This window comes from Strongylocentrotus purpuratus, unplaced genomic scaffold (genome assembly GCF_000002235.5).
Source record: "Strongylocentrotus purpuratus isolate Spur 01 unplaced genomic scaffold, Spur_5.0 spur5_scaffold_21, whole genome shotgun sequence".
Taxonomy (NCBI): domain Eukaryota; kingdom Metazoa; phylum Echinodermata; class Echinoidea; order Camarodonta; family Strongylocentrotidae; genus Strongylocentrotus; species Strongylocentrotus purpuratus.
Window position 1 is genome coordinate 19408514 of NW_022145607.1, and position 12879 is coordinate 19421392.

Sequence of the window (12879 nt, forward strand, 5' to 3'; positions counted from 1 at the left end):
GCCCCCGGACCCCAACAAGTGCCCTAAGGCAGTCCCCTGTATGCTCATCTGACCGTTATTAAATTCCTAAAACCCCCGAGCTTCCGGGGGCTCTGCTCCCTGGCCTCTCCGCCAATTAGAGTACTGCCAGTGTCACAAATAAGGTATCTAAATATGCTTGTCTGACCATAATTGTAATGGCGAAAACCCCAGAGCTTACGGTGGCTCTGCCCCCGTACCCCACCAAGGGCTCTAAGGCGGTCCCCTGTCTGCTCATCTGACCGGTATTAAATACCTAAAACCCCAGAGATTACGGTGGCTCCGCCCCCGGACCCCACCAAGGCTCCCTAAGGCGGTCCCCTGTATGCTCATCTGACCGTTATTAAATACTTAAAGCCCCCGAGCTTCCGGGGGCTCTGCTCCCTGGCCTCTCCGCCAATTAGTGTACTGCCAGTGTCACAAATAAGGTATATAAATATGCTTGTCTGACCATAATTGTAATGCCGAAAACCCCAGAGCTTAAGGGGGCTCTGCCCCCGGACCCCACCAAGGGCCCTTAGATGGTCCCCTGTATGCTCATCTGACCGTTATTAAATACTCAAACCCCAGAGCTTACGGGGGCTCTGCCCCCGGACCCCACCAAGGGCCCTAAGGCGGTCCCCTGTATGCTCTTCTGACCGTTATTAAATACCTAAAATCCCAGAGATTACGGTGGCTCCGCCCCGGACCCCACCAAGGGGCCCTAAGGCGGTCCCCTGTATGCTCATCTGACCGTTATTAAATAACTAAAACCCCTGAGCTTCCGGGGGCTCTGCCCCCTGGACCCCACCAATTAAGGGCCCTAAGGCGGGGCCCTGGATGCTCATCTGACCGTAATTAAATGCCTAAATCCCCAGAGCTTACGGGGGCTCCGCCCCCGGACCCCATCAAGTGCCCTAAGGCAGTCCCCTGTATGCTCATCTGACCGTTATTAAATACCTAAAGCCCCTGGAAGTCAACTTCGGGACAGTGTGACGCGGGCATTACGGATTTTTGCAAGCATGTAAAGTGTAAGAGTGGTGGTGATGCAGATTTTTCTTCTGCCCCCCCCCCTCCAAACGTTTTTGCTCGTCAGTACGTCACTGCCCCTGGAAGGTGAGCCCCCTGGAATGTTTGCCCCCCCCCAATCCCAAACTGCTTCCGGCGCGCCTGAATACATGCGCCTTGAGCATCTCTAGAGATGGATTTGTTGCGCTTTATAAATATTGTTATTATTATTACATTGCAGGATATGTTTGACATAATTTTTTATTCCAAGTTAACTTAATAATAAATTTTACAATTTTTACAATTCAATTCGTTTATTTCAATTCCACCAAAATACATTAAAAACACATGGGTAAATACTTGAAATATATACGTACATATACGAGTTTTAAAATTGTATAGAGATATATAATTATGCAGTATAATACCGTATAAATCGCTACACAATGATTATCTTGCACATGTTGAAAGTATACACATTTGAAAAAAAACATTTCAGGAAACTTACACATGGTCCACTCAATTCTTCCTTCTAAATACAATCTTTAAGACTTCCATTACATTTTTAACATTATCTCCAATAAAATATGCTCGAAAGCAATCAACTCCTTTCTCACAATTTAGAATTTTTGTCCTATTTTACAAGTCAAAATGATAAAATACCATGTCCAATCACTTCTATTAAAATCACCTTGTTCTATTATTTTCATTTAAAAACATTCAACATTCAACATTCAACATTCAACTGTTTGTTTGTGCTAATCGTGTCTTGTACCAAATTTCCATGTCACATAAAAATCATACAGTAGATAAGGATATGAATATTTACATTTACATTTACATTTTCACATCGTTCATTACAAGGATATCAATTACTTTGTATATATTTGTATACATGCATGTTCTTACTTATTCTATGTTGCTGTTATGAGTTTATGATCATGATTATTATTATTATTTTCCATTTTTCATTTTTAAACTATTTTTCCCTATTATGTTTAACAGGGCCTTATTGAAGACCACCACTATTGGTGACAATGAGTCACCCTGTCTAAATATCAGAAATAAATAAGTCAATATATAAAAAAAAAAAATTTTCTTTTCAATTATTAACGTACCTAATAAATTTCAATCTTGAGGTAAGGGATGTAAATGTAAACAAACCATGTGCTTTTTTTTAGGATTCGGTAAAATTATGGATCATTTTCGGTGGGTGACGTAGTGAATATTACTGAAGTGGAGTCATTTGTCAGTCATCTCGGAGAATTCATAATTTCAACTCGGATGCATTTGATTTTTCTTCTGGCCTGTCATCCACGTCTACATCATCTCTGTCATGTGTGTCTGAGCTGAGTAAGTGTGTGCGCGTACCTTCCTATTTATTTAAAAAAAGAAAGAATATAGCCAAGAAATTTGTCACCGTAGATGGAAAACACTTTTAACTATACCTCACGTCAACAAAATCCTGTGCAGGGATGGCTAATGTGACATAAAATAACGTACCTACAGGTAATACATTTCAATCTTTAGATCAGGATTGTAAATGTAAACATAATGTGCTCTTTTTTAGGATGCTGTAAAATTATGGATTCTATTCGGTGGGGGTTGTAGTGACTATTACTAAGGGGGTATTCTTTTAATATAAAACAAAATATTCATGGCTCCCTAAAAGACCACCAATACTACTGGGCCAGAAGGGATTAGACCACACAGCGAGGTCACTGACAGGTGGCTATCTCATTAACTCAGCTCTTAACTAACATAAGAAAAAGAGGATCATGGGGGATCAACAGGCACCGATTGGGGAAGTTTTCTATATAGAGGGAACAAGTAGCTACAAGTAGGACAGTGGGGCTTTAAAACATGGGCTAGTCCCCAAATTATGTTCCAGTTTCATGGTCCGTCTCTACTTACAACCGAATTTGGAAATTCTTGTTATGTGACATCGATATTTACCTAGTCTCTAATATCATGATGAGAGGAATCAGGGACCAACTGTGTGGAAGTACTTCTTGGTGCCTATAAATGAAAGCATACGATGATTATCAATATTTAAAAAATATTTTAAAAATATTTAAAAAAGGCTACCTCGTTGAACAAATTTACGGAGGGAAGTTCCAATTCGTCTGAAAGATCTTTGTAGATCTTCCTGAAGAATCCACTTTTTAGTTTACAGCTAAAAGAAATGGATGCTATCATTCACCAAAATGCAAGCGATTTTTAAATGTAGCCTATATAGCCTCGTTCTCCAAAATCAGAATTAGTCGTGGTGAAAACTTGTGACTAGCTGCCCCCTAGTGCTGTATTGCAAAACAAAACAAGGATCACAACTATCTGCACATTCCTGTAAATATGTCTGGAATATCGAGGGTAGTCCCTTCAGATCGTATCAAAGATGATGCAATGGTTGAAAAAATAGTGTACACAGCCATTGATACAAATTAATTCAAGGGTTCGGTGCGTGTTGTAGTGACTATTACTGAAGGGGAATTCTTATTAAACAAAATAGTCCCCAAATCATATTGTACAGTTTCATGGTCCGTCTCTTACAACAACATTTGGAAATACTTAATAATAATTTTGTAACATCGATATTTACCTCGTCTCCAATCTCAAGATGAGAAGAAACAGGGTCCAACGGTGTAGAAGTACTTTTGCGTGCCTATAAGTGAAAGGATATGATGATTGTCAATAGTAAAGGGGCTACCTCGTTAAACAAATTTACGGAGATAAGTTCTGATTCATCTGAAAGATCTTTATAGATCTTCCTCAAAAATCCATTTTGTTACAGCTAAAAGAAATGGATGCTAGCCTTGACCAAAGTGCATGAGGTTTTTAAATGTAACATAGCCTTGTTCTCCAAAACCAAAAAATAGTCAAAATGAAAATTTGTGACTGGCTGACCTCTAGTGCTCTATATTACATACAAAACAAGAACCACTGATCTCTGCACATTCCTGTAAATATGTCTGGAATATCAAGGGAAGTCCATTCAAATCGTATAAAAGATAATGCAATGGCTGAAAAATGATTGTACACAGTCATTGATACTAATTATTTCAAGGGTTTTAATTTGTGGATAAACGGGAGGTATCAGTATTTCAGATGAGCCATTTTTATCAGCTGGACTGGGTCCCAATTGAATATTTAATGGAGTCCTACAAAGTAGAGAGCTGTATTAGATAGCTCTTACAGATACAAAACTGTGATTAAACTAAAGTTCGTCACGTTTATCGACTGCGAGGATCTTAATTACTTTATTTTACTCCCAGTCATTTTTAGATGTTATATTGACCATAAGGTCAAATTAGTATATTTTTGCGTCAAACCGTAAACAATCAACCCTGTTCGCACTAGCGCGTAGTACCCTTACGTAGTATACTTTGCATGGTATTTCATGAATACAAATGAAAGTGGAACTTCCTTACCAGTCTGATGAAGGCACTCATGGATCTTGCCAGTAAAATCTTAATTCCTAAAGTAAAATTGACATGGTGTTAATCAGTTTAAATTCCTTTTTGTCCGAAACCTGATGGGGTTCTGCAAACTAAACTAAAAACATACACACTGAACAACTGTATTTGTAATCAAGTGATTACGTATATCTTCTTGTGAACACATCTAGGCCTGAACACATCACTCCAATACTTGTTGTTTCTGTGTGACATGAATGTTGGTAGATAAAAATCAAAGCAAATCGAATCAAAAGCAAGTGAAATTGTTTGCCAAATTTGATTGAGAGCTGATGTATCCTGCATAATGCTCGAGGTCTATGCCTCCTTCATTAACAATAGTAATAATAATAATACAAAAATGAAAATTTTCGTACATAGCGCATGTGATTTCCAAGATATACCCCGGCCTCCCCATCCCCGCCAATATTGTAAACAAGCCTAACCGTCCCTCCAAAAACAGAATTGCCTCCTCCCCCAATATATATATATATATATTTAAATAAGTAAATCGATTAATGAATAAAATAATAATGATAATAATAATAATAATAATAATGATGATAATATGATATTAGAATATATTAAAATATTATGAAATAAAAACAAATTAATACAAATTAAATCAAAAAATGTGGAACCCGGTAATTCAGCTCACTATGTTAACAAGTAACGTTGTTAACATTTCTATATCAATTCTAATATCGGAAATTTCCAAAATCCTGAGGGCGACGTTTATATCATGGTCCTATCTTACAAACAACATGAATATCTGATAAAAATCATTCAATGTAAATAGCTCTAGTGAAGGCAAAAAACGAATGTCCTTACGTTCCCCGCACGTGTAAACAATTAACACGGTGATAGCGCCGATTAGGAAGCCACACATTAAGAAGGTTACGATGGCTTTCTTATTTTCAGCAGGTTGCGGTGGTATCGTCGTAGAAGCTCTAAAGGAAAAACCTGGAGAGGGGGAGGAAGGTCCTACCTCTTGGTCTAATAAAGGAAAAATTATACAAAATAATCATGAATTTATCGCTATTTTATTTTGAGAAAGTTGAGGCTAATGTTCAACATATATACATGTTGAATATTAGCCTCAACTTTCTACTCTCTGAATATGGTTAACCCCCCCCCCGTACTACCATGACCTTTCCCCTTACCCTTAAACCACTTAATTCCACTATTGTATTATTGCGTTCGCCCTTACTTGGGTATTATTTGTGTCTCTTTTGTATTCTTGCCTGACTGCACATGAGTGTTTTTAACTTCGCCATGATTGTATTATGTATTTAGTTACTGATGAGCCTTCTGGCGAAACAGTCTGTATAACTCGTACCAATTAAGTGTAACCTTCCAACTCCTACATCTATATATATATATATATATCTGATTTGTAGACATTATAAATACAGCTCAGCTATTTCAAAATCTTTGACGATATGATTCGGTAGATATTTATGAATACCTTCTGGAGGTGGGTTATACAGTGCGTCCCAGAAAAAACGAAACCAAGAAGTATCGATGTTTTATCATAACTTAATCACAATCATAATTAATGAATGATACATATTTGGAAAGCTTAGAGTCTCCTCTTTCATGTGATGCTACTCAGGTGATGCATATTTCACGCATGGGTGATTAAAAGCAATTTGAAGAAGGAAACCAAAAAGTAATTTGGCGGGCGGTATCTGAATTTCAAAGAAAAATTCACATTTCTATAAAGGCCATTTTCTGCTCTTTCATATGATACCTCAATCAAGAAAAATGAGCCAGGAATAACAAAGTTCTGTTTGTTTCAAGTAGCCCTTACATTTTCATAATTTTAACAAACGAATTCGTTTTCACTGGGTGCCTGCCGTAGCAAAAAAGCAGATTTGACAAAAGACTTAACTCCGTTTCGTTGACAATCAGCCATGCGTGAAGACTCTCGTCTACGGCTGATTGTCAACGAAACGGAGTTAGGTCTTTTGTTAATTTCGTTTATTGATACGACATGCAGCCAGTGAAAACGAATTCGTTTAATAAAATTATGGAAATGCAAGCACTACTTAAAAAAACACAGAACTTTGTCACTTCTCGCTCATTTTTCCTGATTGAGGTGTCATATGAAAGGGCAGAAACCTAACTTTCTAGTAATGTGAATTTTTCTTCGAAATTCAGATACCGCCCGCCAAATGTCTTTTTGGTTTCCTTTCTTCAAATTGCTCTTAATCACTCATGCGTAAAATATGCATTATCTGAGTAGCATCACATGAAAAAGGAGACTCTAAGATTTCCAAATATGTATCATTCATTAATTATAGTTGTGATTAAGTTATGATAGAACATCGATACTTCTCGGTTTCGTTTTTTCTGGGACGCACTGTATATTAATGTTTGTTGTTGGTGATTTCATCGTGTTTCTTCGTCGGCTTCATTATCAATACTGTTGTTTTGGGGTTTGAATGGGGTGTACTGTATTAAGACCAGGGTCTAGCCAAATATTTCCCAAACACAGATGGTGGCGGGGCATCCCCGTTCTATTTTTACCATACCATTTCTCTTCATCTTTAAATTTCAAAAATAACGATAACGTCTATTTGGTCCATCTTTTCTGACTTTTCTAGTCTAGTTACAGTGCGTACCAATTCCCCTGACAATGTTTGCTTTGTCTTCTAATATTCTCTCCTTTTCATTCCTACCTTCTACTATTCTCTCTTTCTACCTGCCTGTAAATAATTTATTCACTGGGCCTATCTAAAACAAGCCTTGCTTTACTTTAGACCCGTTCACTATACGTCGCCATACAATGAATGACGAAACGTTTTTAAAACCTATTTATTACGTTTTAGTTGACTTTTATGCTTTATTATCATGATTATCATGATTATGCTGCAATATCTTTAGACAACTTATTTGTATTGTTTAATTTACTTATAAAGGAAGTTTGTTATGTATTTGAAATAATAATAATAAGGTGAAGAAAAAAAGAATGAATAAGAATAAATAAAAATAGTAAATGATTTCACGTAACCAAGGTAAAAAAATATGATTGTACAGTCGGGTTATAAATTAATGACTTATGAAAATGAAATGGAGGTACAAGCGTGTATCAAACTCTAGTAAGTTTTATACAATGTAGCCGGGCTAATTTTGGGTTAGTTATCTTAGGACGATGCTTTAGAAGTGATATGATACTTTATTATACCTGTAACAGATAGCAGTACTTGGCCACGTTCCTTAATGAAGCGTAGAGTCGCCACTTTACAGTGATAGATTCCACTGTCTGTCTTCTTGAGGTTCTTGATCGTTAAACGTGTAGCATTGTTGCTGTCCTCATATCTTGTACCGTTTGCCCATGGGGTATTACTCTTGACTTCGAGAGAGTAGATAGTGTGATCGTTCTTCTTCCAGTACACCCATATCCAAAGATCGTTTGGGATCATGGGACACAGCAAGGTGACATCTCCTCCAATTGGGATAGTTTTCTCTGTAGAAGGACAAAATTATCATATAGATCTAATGTCATTTGTATTAAACGCTTTCATACGTAACTAATTTGTGTGTTCATCCCCACTTGCACTTCATTTTGGTTTATGAAAAACCATGTAGCCTACCGTGCCATATGCATGAAATGCGAGCGAGCCTTTTGGTGCAGGGCGCTCTAAAATGCAGAATAAAAGGAGAAAATACTCTATTCTCTAGTCACATACCTCTATATAAACAGTTTTCTTTTCACCGTGTTCACGATGAAAAGTGCATCGTGCAATTTGTGTAGTCCTATCGAAATACACATATACATACACAAACAAAAAATGATTTTATTCTCTGTCTCTTTGAGAAATCCAGCGGCAGTAACAGTTTGACATTATGCTATATAGAGAAGGTGCCTTTAACCTAAATACGTGCATTTTTACGAGAGTTGGTACAAACCATACGATCCAAACAGAGAAAGGGGTTGCTCAAAACAATATGATACAGATGAAACAGGAGCAAGAGAAATGAGGGGGAGTCGGGCTTGAATTCAAATGTATTTACCCAGACTTCTTCTAGCATGTTAGTTGTTACAATCTTACTTATACGGTATTCTGTAAAACATGCACTAAAAAGTCAACATACCTGACAAAATCATTTTTTCTCTGATTGGGATTGACCCTCCCATCGTCATAGTAACGGCGAGCATACAGGTCAAGCACGTAATGATGCTGACTTCCATAATTTCCTTGTAATTTCTGTGGCATATAGACAAAATATGATCATAATTATATCTTAACAGCAGCATAACGGGCAATGTGGTTCTTGGCCAAGCATCTTGATTTTGACCTACCCCATGGTATTATTATTATTATTTATGTAATCAATTCAGTTCAAAATTCATCCATAATTTCATGAAGTCCACTAAATCTTCACAACCCTTATGCATAATTTAAATTTATGTAATTTCAATGTTCATCATCACTATTATCATTATCATTATTATCACTAATCATCATTATTATTATCAATTTATTCATCATTTTTATTATTACTATTATTTGTAAAACTACTATCATTATAATTGTTATTATTACTAGCATTGTTAGTAGTAGTGGAAGTATTGTAGTAGTTGAAGTAGTAGTAGTAGTAGTAGTAGTGGTGGCAGTGGTAGTAGTATAGTATTATCATAATACCTTGTTCAAAACAAAAGCTTCTCAACACTTTATCTCGTCGGAAATCTCAGATGTATCTCATATGCCACCGCCCGTCAGTAAAAGTCTTTTTTCTGTATGTCTTTTTGAAAGTTCGAGCTAAATCTTATGTAAATAACACAGTTACTCTTATAAGATGATGTGAAGTAATTTCGTTTCATTTAATCTATTTGTCAAACCTAAATTAGATAGTGACATGAATACTAATGTTCAAGAATTTACAAGAACGGCATAAGACACAAAAGGATATTATCCGTTGATATCTAAATTATATATATTTTTTTTATTCATGTTGAATATCATACATTTTACATTGATCTTCGTTTTGGTTATTGCCTTCTTTTACTTGAAATTGTAAAAAGCTCAAAAAAAATCTTATGTACATAAACTTCACTGGCTATATGATTTATTTGAATATAATACGTAGCATAGAAAACTTGTTGTTATGTATTCATCATTAAATCAATAAACTATGATGATCGTGAATAGGTTTCCAGCTTTAAACAACAAATAATCATGTTAGCTCGACTTGAATTCGTCGCTGACGAACGATGTCATATTATCTTATAAAATGCTCCCCCCCCCCATTATATGGTCTATCCATATATTAAATTTCAACTCATAACTGTGTAGCATTGAGGATTTTGGATCTATGGAAGATAGATCGAGACAGTATGACCACTGACCCTGTACAATAAGCAGTTACACCATTGATCCTAATTGATATAATAAAGAATGCATTTTTACAATTTCATCTTATTTCATCAAATGCTCCACCCGTCATGTTCCATCTATTATGTCAAGTTTAAGCTTCCCAATAAACAAAACACTAAAAATTAACCTCTTTTGGGAGTGTATTTTAAGTGATTTTAAAGTATGGTGCCTTTTAAACTGGATTTAAACGTTATCGACACGTGCCTTCATTTAAACAAAAAAGGTACTCCTGTTCACGTTTTCATCTAACCTAAAAAACACCAATTTATCACGCGACTGGAGTAACGTGATTCCACTTACCTCCGTAAATCAAGTGTTTATGACCAAATAACCACTTGACCAAGCAACGAGTTTTTTGTCCGTTAACCGATGGTGGTGATAAATAAGTAATTATTTGGTGTCTTACACACCTCTTTAAATGGTTTCAAAGTTACCATAACTTTCTCGGTTATGATCACGTAGCTAAAACTGATTACTTATCTAAGCTGTGAATCCGTGATATTTAGGTGTGAAAAATTAATAATTATTAGGTATATTAAAACACCTATTTAAATGGTAGTAAAAGTTGCCAGCAGTTCCGCGGTTATGATCTCGTGACTCAAACGGATTATTAATCTAAACTGGGCATACGTGACTTTTAGGTGTGAAAAATTAGTAATTATTAGGTGTCTTTAACCACCTTTTTAAATGGTTTCAAAGTTAACATTACTTTCTTGGTAATGATCACGTAGCTAAAACTGATTACTAATCTAAGCTGTGAATCCGTGATATTTAGGTGTGAAGAATAAGTAATTATTAGGTGTCTTAAAACACCTATTTAAATGGTAGTCAAAGTTGCCAGCAGTTCAGCGGTGATGATCTCGTGACTCAAACGGATTATTAATCTAAGCTGGGCATCGGTGATTTTTAGGTGTGAAAAATTAGTCATTATTTGGTGTCTTAAAACACCTATTTAAATGGTAATCAAAGTTGCCAGCAGTTCCGCGGTGATGATCTCGTGACTCAAACGGATTATTAATATAAGCTGGGTATTCCGTGATTTCCAGGTGTGAAAAATAAGTTATTCTTGGGTGTCTTGATGGTTTCACAGTTACCATTTACGTTCCGTGGTGATAATCCCGTGACTGTTGGCATATTTCTATTTTCACCAGTTGATAACTGACCGTTGGCATCTTTTCATTGCACCAGTTGATAACTGGTCTGTGTGCATTTTTCCAGTTGCACCAGTTGATGACTGGCTGACTGTTGGCATACTTCCAGTTGAACCAGCTGACACCAAATAATTTGCATATTGAATATGGGGTGCGTGCAGATCTTTGTTTTTTAAACAATTTATCTGAATTTACAGCATATTTCTTAATTACTGATGATTTAGTTATATGCAATTCATTTCGAAAATACTACAAATATAAATTACCAGTTATTAGGACATTTCGCTACTTCGTATAAATTACATTTAATTAAACATGAATTAGGGAAACATTAACTATGACCTAAAATAATTTCAATAAAATACAAGTATATGAAAAAATTTCGATTAATTAAATTATGAAAGTCTACTTATTACCAATGCCTTTACATTGGAAATACAGACGTACCAGTATTGAAGTGTTCATGCCGTTCAACTGGTTGGAAGTTTTACCAAATGGTGCTAATGGCTCAGCTAGACCAGTTGAATTCTAACTGGCCTGGATCATTAAGCCCATTTCAATTTCCAGGGTTACCAGTTGGCATCAACTGGTTCATCAACTGGACCAGTTGCAACTAGCTTTCTCTTCTGGGATGTTTGCACCCCCACCCCCCCCCCCCCCTTCACCCCCTCTAATCCCAAACTGTTTCCGGCGCGCCTGGACGTAATTATGGAAGATCCAAAACACGATGTTCTGAAACGGGATGAGAACGTCATTATTTTGGTTCATTTATTGTGTAACATTTGCGTAATTATTGGGTTGAACGCGGGTTACATTAACATCTTTCCTCTTCGACGTAAATTTCACGTGAATGAAGAACATGATTCATCTCAAGTCAGCCTCGTAATTTTCACGTGAATTTCACGCAGATATTTTGACTAAAACTATCACTAACGCTTCACGTGTTTCTGTGACGCGATAATTTCGTTCATGAATATGTAATTTCATAACCAAACAAACACGGGAGTATTAGGTTTCCAAACCAAGGTCTCCAAGGTAGGGATAATCACGTTATTATAATGGTGATATTGCAGTGACAATTGCGTGATTTAGTGTACGTGTATTTTAGGTGACGTAGTGCAATAAACGTATTAACACATTTACGTAAATGTCCGGTGTTTGAAGAACGTAACTCTCCTCAAGTCGATACCTTGATAATGACGTGATTTTCACGTGATTTTGTTTATTGGGTTAGTATCAACTGTCTCTTTGTTATGTACATTATTATGTTATCCGTGATTTTGTATCTAAATGAAGATTTATTTAAAAAACAAAACAAACAAAATTGTCTCCTTGTCAGATAGTCCACAATGGGAGGGTACCCATTCAAGGTAAGCTAATAAAATGGAATTACCCAAAATAAAATCACAACCACCATAAATACAGTCATGATGAATTTAGCGCTCTTTGGAACTAGACACAGGTGTTGATCCATGTTGTGCTCGCTTCTAAAGGCGCTTGTGCTATTTCAGACCCCGTCACACCAAACTAGTTCTCACTACGTTCTGGAACCATCCTAGAAAATCATTAAACGGGTTGTGGTACAGGTAGAATGTGTAAATAATGTCTATAATACGAACCTAGTTCGTTTATAAACAATCTTCAATACGTCCATCTCGTCTGTACCCCGTCCACAGTCAGTTCATATTTAGTTCAGATCGGGTAAATTTGCCATTTCGAGGCAGTCCAAGCCAGTCCGCAGTCAGTTTTAAACCGTTATTAATTAGTTCTACCTCGTTCCCAATACGTCCAAACCCATTCTAACTAGTTCAGAGACAGTTCAGCTCGCCCTCATCTCGTTTTAGAACGTTCGAACGCGCTTCTAGAGCGTGTGCAATCACGTCCTGG